Source organism: Trifolium pratense, linkage group LG1 (genome assembly GCF_020283565.1).
Source record: "Trifolium pratense cultivar HEN17-A07 linkage group LG1, ARS_RC_1.1, whole genome shotgun sequence".
In the NCBI taxonomy this organism is placed as follows: domain Eukaryota; kingdom Viridiplantae; phylum Streptophyta; class Magnoliopsida; order Fabales; family Fabaceae; genus Trifolium; species Trifolium pratense.
The window spans coordinates 50,988,268-51,003,602 of record NC_060059.1 but is presented as its reverse complement, the minus strand read 5'-3'; the positions used below and the strand labels follow the sequence as shown (position 1 = coordinate 51,003,602).

The window sequence follows — 15,335 nt, the reverse complement described above, 5'->3', positions numbered from 1 at the left end:
GCCAAACACATAGTAACAACAAGCAACATATTATCCTTTTGGACGACTGAATTCTCACACAACACAACTCTTAGGTACCACAACTCAACAAGCTAATACACACGCGCTACCAACGGTTCATCAACTTCATTGCTACATCATTACTACACCATTATAAATATATAATTCGATATCATTATAACATCTTTGCTACCTCATGGCTACCTCATAATAATAATAATAATATATACGACATCATTTTGACATCTTTACTATCTCATGGCTACCTCATAATAATAATAATAATAATATTTACGACATCATTACAACATCTTTACTACCTCATGACTACCTCATAATAATAGTAATAATAATAATAATAATGATACTTCAACAACATTATAATCATTATAATATTATAATTCAACATCGTTATTAATAATATAGCTCAACACTTATTAATAACCAACTACAACAACATGACTAAAACGACACTGCTACTAATAACGAACAATGATTTAAGACAACACCAACGATAGTCCAATCTTAGTCAAACTAATTAGTTTACTCTTTTTAAGAGCGACCGATCAATACCTGAAACAGCCCCGACTCAAGTAATTTAATTAAAAACTGATTTGCAATTTTAGTTAGAAAATTAACTCAATTTAATAGACAACAATTATGAAATAATTTCAAATCTAGGAACCAGAGAGAGTGAATCACACCAAAGGGTTCTAATTCTAAATATTCAAAATACTATACATAATATTTTTGAGAAATTTTCACGAAATTATAATATTTTTAATCACATTTTTACTCTAAATAATTAATTAAAAATAGCTACGAGTGTCCAGAAATTCCCAAATAGGTACCAAAATTCTCGTAAAATTATTTACTATTTTACTGTGAAAAGAAATAAAACAATTGGAGTTCTATAAAGGTCTCACGCGCCACCACTCTCCGGGGCTGCGACTGGGCGAAGGGAAGTGACACTGTTCACCTCCTTCTTCACCCGGTTTGCTGTAAAACGGGTCGTGCGACCCGGACTCCGACCCGGTTATTTCTCTCTCGTTTCTCAACGATATTCAACGTTCTATATATCGTTTTGATCGTCGTTCGATTTTAAAGAGATACCCGTAATTAGAGTTAAAATTAGGCAATCGAATCACGCATAAAAGGAGATTAGAGTTCTCTTTAAAATTAAACCACAACACCATTAACACTTCTCAAAAACTCTTATTTTTATAGTCTTGGACCCAGAAAAAAACTACAGGGACATTATTAAACCGATTAAGACCCCTAAAGCACCATAAGCACTATAATTCCCTTTTTTTAACTCAATAATATCACCACCCAAGAACTCAGCAACTCAATAGCACATAGGAATATAGGACACGATTTTTAAATGTATCACATATCACAGGCACTCACATTAAAACAGAAGGTAGAGTTTTAAATTTAAAAGAAGAACAACATAAACCACAACACAAGCAATTGATACTCCTAGAAAGAAAAGGAACGGCTGCACTCATAAAACTATAATTTCAGAATTTCCTTAAGTGAGTTGAACAAACCCCTTACCTGTCTAGTAGTGATCTCCGTGGTTTTTCTCCTCTTTCTTTCTCTCGTGAATCCTCTCTTTTCTTCTCTATTTTATTTCTCTGTTTCGGTAAAATAGTGGGCAATCCTAATTTGTCACTACTTTAGCCTATTTATAAAAAAACTAGGTTATTTTATGTCTCCAAGTTACGAGGATTTTGTTTTATTATTTAATATTTATTATTATTTTATTACCTCCCAATTCATGCTACAAGACCCAATTTCTTTAACTACTTCTAAATCATTTATTTTCCTGCTTTATCTTATGTACTTCAAATTTCCGTCAACTAATTATTTAACATGCTAAAATAATTAGATAATCACGCAAACACATCTAAACCATTAATTCCTAACAAAATAGGCAAGGATTAACTAAATTCTAAATAAACGAATAATTCTAATAGTCGAGGCGTTACAAAATCCCAAAAAAATCATGGATCTAGGAATCTCATCAGATCTGAAACACTATAAATCAAAGACTATTGCCGAGATCAACACACCTCCGGATCTACTTTGATCTTCAAATAAAAAAACAACAGCAGGGTGAAGGGTTTTTTCAATAAGGATTTGGGTTTTTATTGGTATTTTCGAAGGAATTTTTTTATTAGATTTTTAAATAAAAGAAAATAACAATGTTAATATTTTACAACTTAAAGAATTAAAATTGGACCCAAAAAAAGAAGATAAAAGATTGGATCTTTTTAAATTATACAAATATTACAATCACAAAAAGATAGCAGCAAATATACCTTTTTAATAAAATATATTAACACATTTAAAAAACACAATATAGTTGTAGATCAGGTACAAACTTCAATCAATTGCATATTCAAACTATAAACCAAAATTACACTCAGTATTTATAAATTTGAGTGGTGACTAACCGTTGACGTAAATTGGTGATCCAGCTAAACATTATTAAACAGCAAAGGCGGCCTAGCGGAATAGTAGAGTAGCGGTGGAGGGCTATCAATTGGCAAGGAGAAGGAGAATGAGATTTTGAAAGAGATGGGAAAATTGAGAGAAATGAGATGAGAAAGGTTGTTTGACCTATTTTATATAAACAATTTTGTCATAAATTTGATTTTTTTTTATTTATTTTTTTAAAAAAGTCACTCTTAATCCTTATGTCATTCAGGGGATTGGTTTTGCCTTTTTTTTTTCTGCACATTGTATCTGTCTTTTTGCGGAGTATGGATCCTCTCTTTCACTCTTCTCTCCATCTCTCTCAATTTTCTCTATCTCTCTCTCTTAATTTAAATCTCTCTCTCTTCAATAAAAAGTTTTAAAATAATAATGAGAGAGAGAGAGAGAGAATAAGAAAGCGATTGAGGAGAGTAAAGAAGAGGATTCAAATCCCTTTTTGCGACCTACATACTTTTTCTAAGCAAAATAAAAAGTAGATTAATATAAAGCAAATTACAAAAAGCAGGGGGGACAAATATCAAACCCAATTAAACCATACTGAAGTGATTAAAACATCCCTTGAGAAAGTTACAAACAACCAAGCATGATATATAAAACCAACTCTAAAACCATCTCCAATGGTATAGTACATATTAGATACTCATGGTACTTATTAGAGCATCATTATCCAAGAACTCAATATTCATTCTTTAAATGGGTCCCACTTATTCTTTTATATTATTTCACATTTCCCAATTACATAAACAACTCAACTACATTTTCTAAATATCCATACAACCCACTAAAAACTCTAAAATGGGTCCCACATGACCTCATTATATCTCATATTTATATTTTACATTAATATTTGAATAATGTATCATTTAATCAAAATAATTCAAATAATATATAAAAATACATTAAAAAGAAGACGGGGATATATTTAAAATGAATCCAAGTAAATTAAAAATATATTAAAATATATTAAATAACACAATACATAACACTAATAATTTATAAGGAAATACATTAAAACAAATTCATAAACTTTAAAATAAATTACTAGCACAAAATACATGAAAAATATAGATTTAAAACAATTTTCAATTATGGTTATTTTCAGGCCCAAAACGTTCTCATATATGTTCTACCAAGTCTTGTTGAAGGTGACGATGAATTTGCTTATCACGAACATGAAATCTTCTACGTAAGAAATCCTGAAAATCAATATTAGAAGCATTAGGTACTGCAGTTGCGTCGCCTAAATGATCATAAGAATAATCAAAATTGCCACCATATGTAGCACGTTCATCTTCAACAATCATGTTGTGCAATATAATGCACGTATCTATTATACGCTTTAGTGCATCCAAATGCCAAGATCGAGCCGGGTTGCGTATGATTGCAAATCGAGATTGAAGAACTCCAAATGCCCGTTCAATATCCTTTCTTGCACCTTCTTGGTGTTGGGCAAACAATTTTCTCTTATCCCCTTGTGGCATTGGGATGCTTTTCACAAATGTGGCCCATTCAGGATAAATGCCATCTGATAGATAATAGCCCATGTTGTATTCAGTATGATTAACAGTAAAATTTACCTCGAGAGCTTGCCCTTGGAGAACATCATTGAAGACATGAGATTGGTTTAGTACATTGATGTCATTGTTTGAACCCGCTACTCCAAAAAATGCGTGCCAAATCCATAAATCTTATGAAGCCACTGCTTCGAGCATAACAGTGGGTTTACCATGATCACCTCGAACATATTGTCCTTTCAAAGCAACAAGACAATTTTTCCATTCCCAATGCATACAGTCAATGCTCCCTAACATACCAGGAAAGCCGCGTGCCTCTCCCATCTGTAGAAGGCGTTCAACGTCTTCAGTAGTTGGCCTTCGCAGGTATTGTGCCCCAAATATGCTAATCACACCCCTTGTAAACTTATCAACACATTTTAGTGTTGTTGTTTCACCAATTCTTAAATAGTCATCCACACTATCAGCAGATCCTCCATAAGCCAACATACGAATAACAGCAGTGCATTTTTGTAGCGGTGAAAGACTTGATCTACCTGTTGCGTCAACTGTCATCCGAAAATACTCATCATGTTGACCAAGAGCTTCAACAATACGAAGGAACACATGTTTATGCATTCGATACCTTCGACGGAACTGCTCATATGTGTATACCGGAGCTTCTGAAAAGTAATCATTGAATAATCGATTATGTCCCTCTTCACGATTCCTCTCTATATTCATTCTTTGACGCCTCGGCCTGCTAGAGCTCGCAACTCCTTCTTGCGCTTGAATTTCAAAGTAAAGTCTCACAAGTTCTTCATCGATGTCATCATTCATATAATCCATGAACATTTTTGCAATGTGGGAAGGATCGGAAGGATCCATGTGAAGAGAAATTTAATATTGAAGAGAAGTTTTGTGTAGAAGATTTTTTTAAAAAAAAAATTAAAATTTAGGATAGATGTGAATGAAAAATTATGATAAAATTTGGTCTATTTATTCTAGAAAAATAAAATATGACCGTTGAAATTTAATGTAAAAAAGGAATTGTTAAATGCATTTTCAATGCACATGACCGTTGTGAAAATACAATGCATTTTTAATGATTAAAAAAAAGAAAAACTATGGCAAAAAGAAAGTAGAAGCGTTACTACTAGTATGAACGTGTCTGCAACAAGGAATGGAATTGAAGGCTAAATATCCAAAGCACTCTGACATGTGCCTCTTGGCAAATGTGTAGACACGGTCTCAATATGACCGATAATGATGCTCTTAGATACTACCATTGGAGCAATACTCAGTTGAGTACCTAATAGGTATTGGTTCTACAATAAACATTAGTACCTATTTTGTTTTGGTGGGACCCATTTATAAAGATGTATAGTTATTGGTGAGATGTGTTATTGGTAGGTTCTATTTAGAACTTTTTAAGAGATGTTGGGTTGGAGGGATTGATTACTTATACTTATTAGGTACTATTATTAAAAAATTATAAATGAGTGATGTATACATGTGAGACCCAATTAAGTACTAAAAAATTAATATCTCCATTGTGGATGTTCTAAGGTAGCAAACACGGAAAAGTTCATAAACGAACACCCACTAGCACAAACCACAGAACTTGCACTACGAGCACGAAATCATATTGCAAAAATATAGTGTGTGTGTGTGTGTGAGAGATTGCTTCTATCTGAATCAAACTATTGTCCTGACTCCTGAGCACAACAAACTAGAAACAACTTGAATCTAATGATTTGGAGGAACGAAACCCAAAAATAAATCAGATCCAAAAATCAAAAACCCCTAGCATGTCAAAACGAGCAAGCAAAACCAAAAACCCAACAGAAGCTACAAATCGCGGATTTGAAATGATCCAATAAATATCTCGAATTTTTTTACCTATAAAAAATAAATTTCAGCAACTTTTAGTCCCTCAAAAATATCTCGAATTTTTTACCTATAAAAATTAAATTTCAGCAACGTTTGGTCTCTCAAAAAAAAATTATCACAATTTTTGATCCCTAAATTTAATCAACTCTTGTGTACTCTTTTGTATGGGTATAGACCATTAAGGTTTTGTTTGGTAACATTAAGTTATAAGCTATCTTTTAATTATAGTTGAAAAGGTAGTAGAGTGAAATTACAATGTTTGATAAATGGGTAAATAGGGTTTTACCCCCCTGCAAAATAGAAGAATTTTGCATTACCCCCCTGTAAAATAAAAAGTTGTGATTCCGCCCTCGTAATATTAAGATTCTTTGTTTTACCCCCTGAATTGACAACATGGATTTGGAATCTTAATTTTGCTGACATGGCAACCATACGTGGCTTTTTTTTTACACATGGCTTTTTTTTTTACTGTTTTTATTTATTTAATTTTTATTTTGCCACATATTGAGCTATGTCGTTTAAAAAAAATAAAAAACAAAAAAGGGAAAAACAAACAGCAAGAAACATCAACAATCTTCACCACTCTCATGGGAAGAACAAACAACAACAACAAACTTCATCTTCAATCTTAAATCTCATCTCATCAATTCAATCTCAAACCCATAAATCCAAAACCATAAAAAACTCATAAGTTTCTCAAAACATAAAATCTCACAGTTCATTCTCCACCACCAGCCACCACCACCGTCGTCGTCCATCTCTCTTTTCCCACCAATTGCATCTATCTTCCTTGCAGCATCACTCTCAATTTTGTTGTTTGTTGATTTTCCAAAAAATTAAAATTAAATCAGAATTAATGATGTTTGGAGAACATGTGTTGTTATTTTTCTTGAACTTGTAATTGCTAACCCAACCCATATCCTTCACAAAGATCAAAGTAATGAACACGTGAGAGGTAGAGATCAGGAAGGAGAGGGATGAAGGAGTTGATTATGTTAGGGTTGTTGTTGGTGGTGGTTATGGAGGAGGTGGAGGAAGAGTTTGAATTGGAGGAATTGTGGAGATGATGATTTTTTTTTTTTTCGATTTAGGGATTTGAGATGAAAGTTGCTTCCTGAGATTTGATATGAAGGTTGTTTTTTGGAAAAAAAATTTGTGGGATTTGAGATGAAGATTTTTTTTATTTTTTTTATATTTTAAATAACAATGATTTGGAATAATTATAATAATAAAAATAAATAAAAATTCTAAGAAAATCCACATATGCATGCCACATCATAAAAAAAAAGATTTCATGTCTAGTTGGCAAATTAGGGGGTAATTGAATGAATCTTTATATTACAGGGGGTAATCACAAAAAACATTTTTGCAGGGGGGTAATGCAAAATTCACCCATTTTGCAGGGGGGGTAAAACCCTATTTACCCTTGATAAATTTATTTGTTGTAAGTAACAAATAACATATAAGTACATGATTATTTTATGTGATTTTGGGTAGTTATTTTTGTGAGTAAGTAGTTTTTTTTATTAAAAATAAATAAAGAAATTAAAATAAGAAGGTTAAAATTGGAACAAAAAGTGAAAAAATATATGATATAAGTTCAAACGCTACTTGAAATAGCATATGAAAAAACTATAAGCTAGTGAAAAAAGTTCATTACCTCCAACATATTTAATTTTATGATACAAACTTATAAGCTAAAATAATAAATTATAAGTTATCTTATTTGTGTTACCTAATAGAGATTAAGCCCAACAACAAATCAAGATAACATCATCTCCTCTCATCTCAGACACAACTTTATGATCCCATTATGCATTTCAACTCCTCACTACCAGAGACGGATTCAAGGGGTGGCAAGGGTGGGCTTTGGCCCCTCCCTCCCACCCCTAATGTTGTATATACTATATATTTAAAGTTGTTATTTTATACATAATTATTATTAATAAACTATAATTTCTATGTATAATCATAGTGTAAATTAATTCTGATAAATAAATCAATGTAAAATAGTTTTATATTTGTATAATTTGATCCCTATTTATATAAATTACAATTAAATTTTATGTAATATTTATTAAAAAAAAATGGTCAACCCCCCATTTGGTTAGTTTCTGGATCCGTCCCTGCTCACTACATCTTATAACCTTTGCAACTCAACTCTCCATTATTCTCGAATAACCTCTCTACGAACCTATATAAATAGAGAGGGGTAAGGTATTGAAAGTCTCTCTCAAATTCCACAAAGAAGTTATATAGGTTTTTACCTTTGTCCACCGAGCAAGCCTCCCCTCAGCGAACTCATGTTAATGTAGTGTGGCCATAGTCATATTAAAATTTGCAATTAGTGATAAAATATACGAAAAATTCACCTTTTTAAATTTATTGTAGTTAATGTATCTGGTCTATAATATAGATCAGATACATTAATTATGCAATGAACCTAATAAGGTAAATGATGACAAAAAATTCTATGATGTTTTTAGGGTAGTTTTAGGTACCAGCTCTTGATCCAAATTCGACAGAGATACATCATAGAATTACAGTTAGATCTAGGACCAAGAAAGTGCATAGGTAACCTTTGTTTTAGAGCACACAATTGTACTTACTAATCTTTGCTTGTCACTTGTCATGCCTTATCTTGATTTTCTTACATGCAGACGAGTGTCTGACTTAGTAATTTGTTGTTCTTGAGCATCTACTATAAACTATACTAAATGGCTATGCTAGTTGTTGCTTGCGTGATTCACTAGCTAGAAAGGGGTCAAACAGTGTGCTATTCACAATTGCTTTTGCATTTAGCTGCTGTTTGGATAAATGATTCATTTACCATACATTAATTAACATATTGTAGTTATTTACATATGAATTAAGTTATTTACATATTGTAGGTGTTCAATGATCCCACGACATTAACAGAGGAGGAGCTGTATGATTTGCGAGACCGCTGGACAACTTGTTTTCTTGACCTATATAATCCTGAGGTAGATTATGATGATGCCGACGAGAAAGATTAGGAGCTAGCTAGGTTTGTGTGAAGTTACAATGGACTAGTTATGATTATGTTTTAATTTGTATTTTGGATAGATTAGTATTAATTATTATGATGTTTGTATTTGGATTTCAATGGTTGTACTTTAATGACATTATTACTATATATATGTTGAATTTGGCTACGGATGTTGAATTTTAGTATTATGTTCTTGATGCAAGTTATGTTATATTGTTGGCATTGTGGGTTAGATTTTTTTTAATAAAAAAAAGGATTTAAAGTATTAAAAAAAAACGCAGGTTTTTGAAGAAAAAAAAAGTTACGATTTCACATCTGGTGGACTTGGTCAGATGTAAAAGGTCCAATTTAATTTTAAAAAATAATATTTGATTTTCGCCTTGGTCAGAGGTAAAAAGTGTTTTTTTACATCTGACTACGCTAGATGTAAAACGTGTATACTTACTAAGCCTCGTGCGCCTACATCTGACATGTTTCAGATGTAAAAAGTGTTTTTCGCCAGATGTAAAAATGTTTTTTTCTACTAGTGTTATTTTATTAGTTTTTATATAGCCAGTCATGGAAAATACCTAAGAAATGAAATTATAATTGAAGCAAAAGTTAGGATAAAAAATTGAAGAAAATTTTCACAAGATCCATCGTGCCACAATGCATGGGAAGATTGTGAAGGATCGTGCCACGATGGGCACGATAAGCACGGGTTCTATGCACAAGAAATCCTATAAATAGAAATCCAGACCACCATAATTCACAACTCACAACACATTGAAATTGAGAGTTCAAAAACGTAAAGATCACTCCAAGTTGAAGGAAGGCAATCTCTCACCATTGGGAGTAGTTTTTCTAGCGCTTTAACACTACAAGAAAATAAGTACTTTGCGACGGTTAAAATTGCACTTTGCAACGGTTGAAACTGTTGCAATTATACATTTGCGACGGTTGGCAAACCGTTGCTGATTTGTGTGTCGCAAGAGAACTTTGCGACAGTTCTGAAAACCGTTGTTACAACAGTTTCAAACCGTCGCTATGTTTTTCCCCACATAATACTAAATTTAATAGCAAATATTGTTGCAACGGTTACAAAACCGTCGCAAACTTGTTTTTTTTTTTTAAAAAAAATAATTTAAAACATTTTTTATTCACTATAAAAAAAAACATTTTATTCATTTTGATGGCTTATTAAAGAACAATTACGATATCCATGCCGGAGTAAAAGAAATTAAAATGCACAAATATATAAATATAAATAACTTATTCTCATTTATATAATTCATTCAATAGTGACAAGATCCATACATCAAAAATTTAATTCAAGTACTTGAAGTTCCAAACGAAAGAAACTAATGTAGTTCAAACATTCAAAAACTAAAACATAAATATTAGTAGAGTGGTTAAACATAACATTACGTCAAAATTAGTTCATAAAATATCTAAATATCCCTAGTATGTGATGTTGCTTCATAATCCTTAATTAGTGTTAACTTGACTCAGAAACGCCTACCATCGCTCGACTCTTCTTATTCGGTTACCTGAAAAAATATAAGTATATATTAGCATACTTAAAAAAACGAATTGAGATGTACAAATTGACTTGGTTCATGGCATAATTCCACAAGATAATGGTATTTTCAAACATAGCATAATGCATCTCTTTTTCAAGAAGATCAAATAAATGAACTCATTAACAGATGCCAAGTTAAACTGCACCATATAGTTTGCTTCGCCTCCTAGCATCACCCAACACAAATAAAGGGAACAAGAACTAGCAAGTAGATAAAAAATTAACACTAGTGAAATTGAAATTGAACATTGTTGCATTGAGCAATTTGCAGCTGATGTGGGATATCCCATACATAACTTTGAGCCAACGGTCCAACTAAATAAATTATTAAGAGCAACAACTTTCATATATAGTTCTCCTAACATACTTAATTGAGACAAACTCAAACTTAGACATTAACCATTTGCAATCTAAAATAATAGGCTCTATGGCAGCAACATAACAATCATAATGACTAAAAATTGGAATAAACCCAAACCATAGTAGAGTATACTTACATTATCCAACTTCCCATGGGGATAACATTTGTGAACATATATTTCGTCCATTCGTCCTTCACTTCATCTAACTCATCCTTAGAGTATGCACCACATTTGTATTCATCAAAATACTTCGAGGAAAAAAACAAATTGGTCTTGAGCATTTAAGTGGAAACTATCATGGCAAGGTTGACAAAATCAAAACAAGACTAAAATGAAAACAGAGCAACATAGACTCATACTCTAATATTGTATTATCACTTATCAAATATGATGGCATCAGCTGATAAGCAAGATTCAATAACATGTCCTAAGATTACAATTTTCATGACATATGTTACTAAAACTTCTAAATATATTGCAATAAAGTCAAACTTACCCCATATTCAGACACATGGATACCCTGTTGGGAACGCACTGGGTGTGCTTGTCGTCAAGTCAACCGCTGCAAGGGGTTAAGCCAAAATGATTCCTGCAACAATCTAGATATGAAATAATGAAGATGAATAATATTTTTTTGCAGATATTCTATGTTTATAAGTTGTTAAGAACAAGAATAGCACATCAAATGGAGTGAAAAGAGATTGTGAAATGGTAATAACTCAAAGAAATATCTAATGGTTAATAAAGCATCAGCACAAACCATCCCCACTGACATGCAAGCAATGCAAAGAAGTCCATAGTAGCTAAAAAGTAACCAGATAAGAAATCCCCATTTCTGCTCCTCTTCAGGCAGCTGCAGATGATTAACTGCCGATGATTATAAAGTGTGGGTTATTGTACATTTAGATATAGCTTAACTTCAATTAGATAGATTAAAAGAAACACATCAGAACAGTGTAACTCCACATCTCATCTACCATAGTAATAATGAAGAAAACCAGCTAAATATATAAAAAGTGAATGGATGGAAGGGCTTACAAACTCATTCTTGCAGCAAACCCATTATCGACAAACATCAAGAGCCGGAAAACAAACACGGCAGTATAGTCCACCTGAAGAACATCAAGGGATTAATAATGAAGATAAAAATCCTAAGCGATCTTAAAAAGTAAAAATGAATAAATAGGAGGAGGAGTAAAGGAAGTTACTGACCACAATTAATCCATATGTGCAATGGGTATGTACAAGAATATATGATAGCGTTTCCAATTAATTGAAACAATAACTCTAAGAATTCAAGTGTCAAGAATACAAGCATACTATGTGGCAATTGAAAATGCAAAATGATAGAAAAATTAGGGAAAAAAAGCATGACGGTGAATTGAAAAAGGATACACTTGAAGGAATTTTGGAGTATAACATGAGAAGTGGTCCACTTGATATGGTCCACTTGATACTAATGGCTCTAGCATTGGCAGAAGTGATCCTCTCAAATTGCTTTAGTATTCAACCATAGCAGTAAATCAAATAATCCACTTACTAAAAATATAATTACAAAAACCATGAAGTTGGAAATATCTTCTTCAACGTCTAAGTATTAGATACATTATAAGTAACTGTGTCAAAAAAAAAAGCTAACAATAAGTAGCAGAAATGCTACATACACACGCAATGGAAGTCGGCGAATCTGCACATGTAACTGGAATGAATGGATACATACTTGTAAGTCTAACTGGGTTAAGGTGACCAATGTTTTCATGATTGGAATAACCATATACAATCCTCAAGGCTCGGTCACTACTACTACAAAATGCATTTGTTCCATACATCATCAATATATCATTAAAAATTAAAATCAGCACAAAGATTAAAACTTCATATCCAGGGAAATAAAAAATAGTACAGTATAGCAAAAGAAACAAAGCATAAATTGAGAGTGAAACAAAAACAAAGGGGCTTCTAAGGGGAAATAAAAAAATGTATTAAAAGAAACAAAAACACAAAGCATAACTTGAGACCATAAGAACAACTCACAAAGGGGCTTCTTTGATTCACAGAGAGAACAATTGAATCGATACCTAACAACAAAACAACAAGCTAAAGATAAACAACAAGCAATCAATCAATCAATACAATAAAACAACAGAGAGATGGAGTTACTCGATACCTCAGAACCGCGGAGAACGGTGGAGAAAGGCGGAGGAGTAAAGGAAAACGGCGGAGAAATTGACGAATTGAACGAAGGAGAAGGGCGAAGGGGTTTAAGTCTTCGATTAGGGATTCGGCGGAGGGGTTTGTGGTTCCATATTTGCGATTCGGTGGAGGATTTGCGATTCTGGGAAATTTGGGGGAAAGATAAACAATAAAAAGGTTATATGTTGTTTCTATAGAAAAATAAAATAAAAAACAATTTGAGTAATTTTTTTATTTACTAGAGGAAGAGGCAAAATTTTAAGGGGCGGCAAAGCCAAAACATTGGGACAGTTCATATAACTGTCGCAAAATTTTAAAATTAAGTCCAAACATTGCAACGGTTCATATAACCGTCGCATAAACTGTTTCAAAATTCTAACATTTAGCACATTGCAACGGTTTTGGTCAAATCGTCGCAATGCAAGTGTCGCAAAGTGACAATTTTCTTGTAGTGTAATGAGGTTATTTTTTATCTGTAATTTTCTAAACTCTTTTGTTATGTTTTTTTCTGACAAAACAACTCTTTGATATATTAATTATGCATATGAGTAGTTAATTTCTTAGGTTAGGTTGAATAAATGAACTCCCCTAAGATGATTTGATCCATGTAATTTGTTTGAACAAAATTATATTAATTGCAATTCTGTTTATCATTCATTTAATTATTTATGTTTATGTTTTTCATGCTATATTCATAGGTAGACATATTTATGAATTGTTTAAAAAGAATTAATTGATCAGTAACATAACTTTTATATCCCTCTCATTCTCAACCATGTTTCTTTCTCCCTCCCCCATAGTTACTAAATTTTATTTTCTTTCTTCAAGTCCTTCCCTAAATTTTTCGATAATCAAGATGCATGCTTCTGAAGCTGGATTTAGTTTTGTCGGTAGCAACTACAAGCGTGGAACATGTTTTTTCAGCTGTGAAGTTTGTCAATCAGCTATGTAACAAAATGAGTGATCAATGATTAAATCACCGTCATATAACTTTTATAGAAAGAGATGTTCTTGAAATAATTAACCATAATGTTATTTTAGCTCATTTTCAAGAAATGAATAGTAGACGAATTTGATTGTAAATTTATTACGTTAAATAAAATATTTTTTATTTTCAGTATAATTTAATTCATAGTATCTTTAATTTTAGTCACGCCAATATATATTTTATGTCTGGATCCGCCCATACTCTCCTTCCTATTTTATCTGGAATATTTTTATATATATATATATATATATATATATATATATATATATATATATATATATAGAGGAGGGTTATATTGACTCCAAGAGTAAGTTATAAAAGCTACTCCAAATCATGGCCTTTGATTTTAATATTTATTAATGGTTAAGATTGATTGATCATAAAATACAATCAATCTAATGTTCTTGTATAACTTACTCACTTTGTATTTTATGATCAATCAATCTTAACCATTAATAAATATTAAAATCAAAGGCCATGATTTGGAGTAGCTTTTATAACTTACTCTTGGAGTCAATATAACCCTCCTCATATATATATATATATATATATATATATATTGAATTAATAGTATATACTCACTTATCGACGTTTTACATGAGGGATTAAAAAACAACATTAGATATTAAGTATATTTTGAGGCAATTCATGTATTATATATGTGTTATTACATGGGAGGGGTAGGTGTGGCAAAGTGGTCCACTCTGTTTATGTCCGTGTAAAAGTGGGACGAACTAATTTAGATGTTTAAGTTTAAAATTTAAGTTTATTCCATTTCTTGGTGAGCTGATGGGCCGACTCAAATAATTGTTTTTACTTTTTAGTGATACATTTGTTACATGATTTTTATTTTTTTTTCCAACAAATTTTAATAAATAATAACTCAAAAGATTAACAAATTAAAATCATGTAATAAATTAAATTATTGAAGAAAACGTTTTAGCCTATGTCTCATGTCTTGATTGGAATGAAACCTTGGTAATGAAAATATTACAAACAACCCTTGAATTGGAATTGGTTAACATTCTTTGGTGTCTCTGTTAATGCTTTGTGGAAGGATCAAAAAGATCTAATTTTCAATCACTATGTTGTTCTCTATGAAGATTGGCTCCTTCATATTGCTAGTCAATTAATTAAGTGCAAATGGTAGTTGATTGTATTGTGAACATGTTGAGTATAAAATGGCTCCTACATGTACGAATAAGTTTATTATAGATGAAAACTCATGGCAAAAACAATTATTCTACACCTTGGCTAAAATAATTTGCAAGGAACTACGATATGGAGTTTACTTCATGTGCATTGCTTATAATTTACACCTTTATCGTGT

General features: G+C 31.7%; 1 long non-coding RNA gene and 1 pseudogene across 6 annotated transcripts; both read right to left on the bottom strand.

The window, feature by feature from the left end:
- Positions 1-3,587: 3,587 nt before the first annotated feature.
- LOC123903278 lies at positions 3,588-4,981 on the bottom strand (annotated as a pseudogene).
- Positions 4,982-10,250: 5,269 nt separating this feature from the next.
- On the bottom strand, positions 10,251-12,873 carry LOC123903277. Of its 6 annotated transcripts, none has more exons than XR_006807882.1 (8): positions 12,859-12,873; positions 12,220-12,511; positions 12,037-12,111; positions 11,863-11,936; positions 11,585-11,691; positions 11,321-11,423; positions 10,960-11,116; positions 10,251-10,430 (listed from the first exon to the last, which is right to left on the bottom strand). It is a non-coding gene; the product is annotated as an uncharacterized LOC123903277 (long non-coding RNA). The 6 variants fall into 6 exon arrangements; XR_006807881.1 differs by having other exon boundaries at positions 10,960-11,072; XR_006807880.1 differs by having other exon boundaries at positions 11,321-11,691.
- Between the last annotated feature and the right edge of the window lie 2,462 nt (positions 12,874-15,335).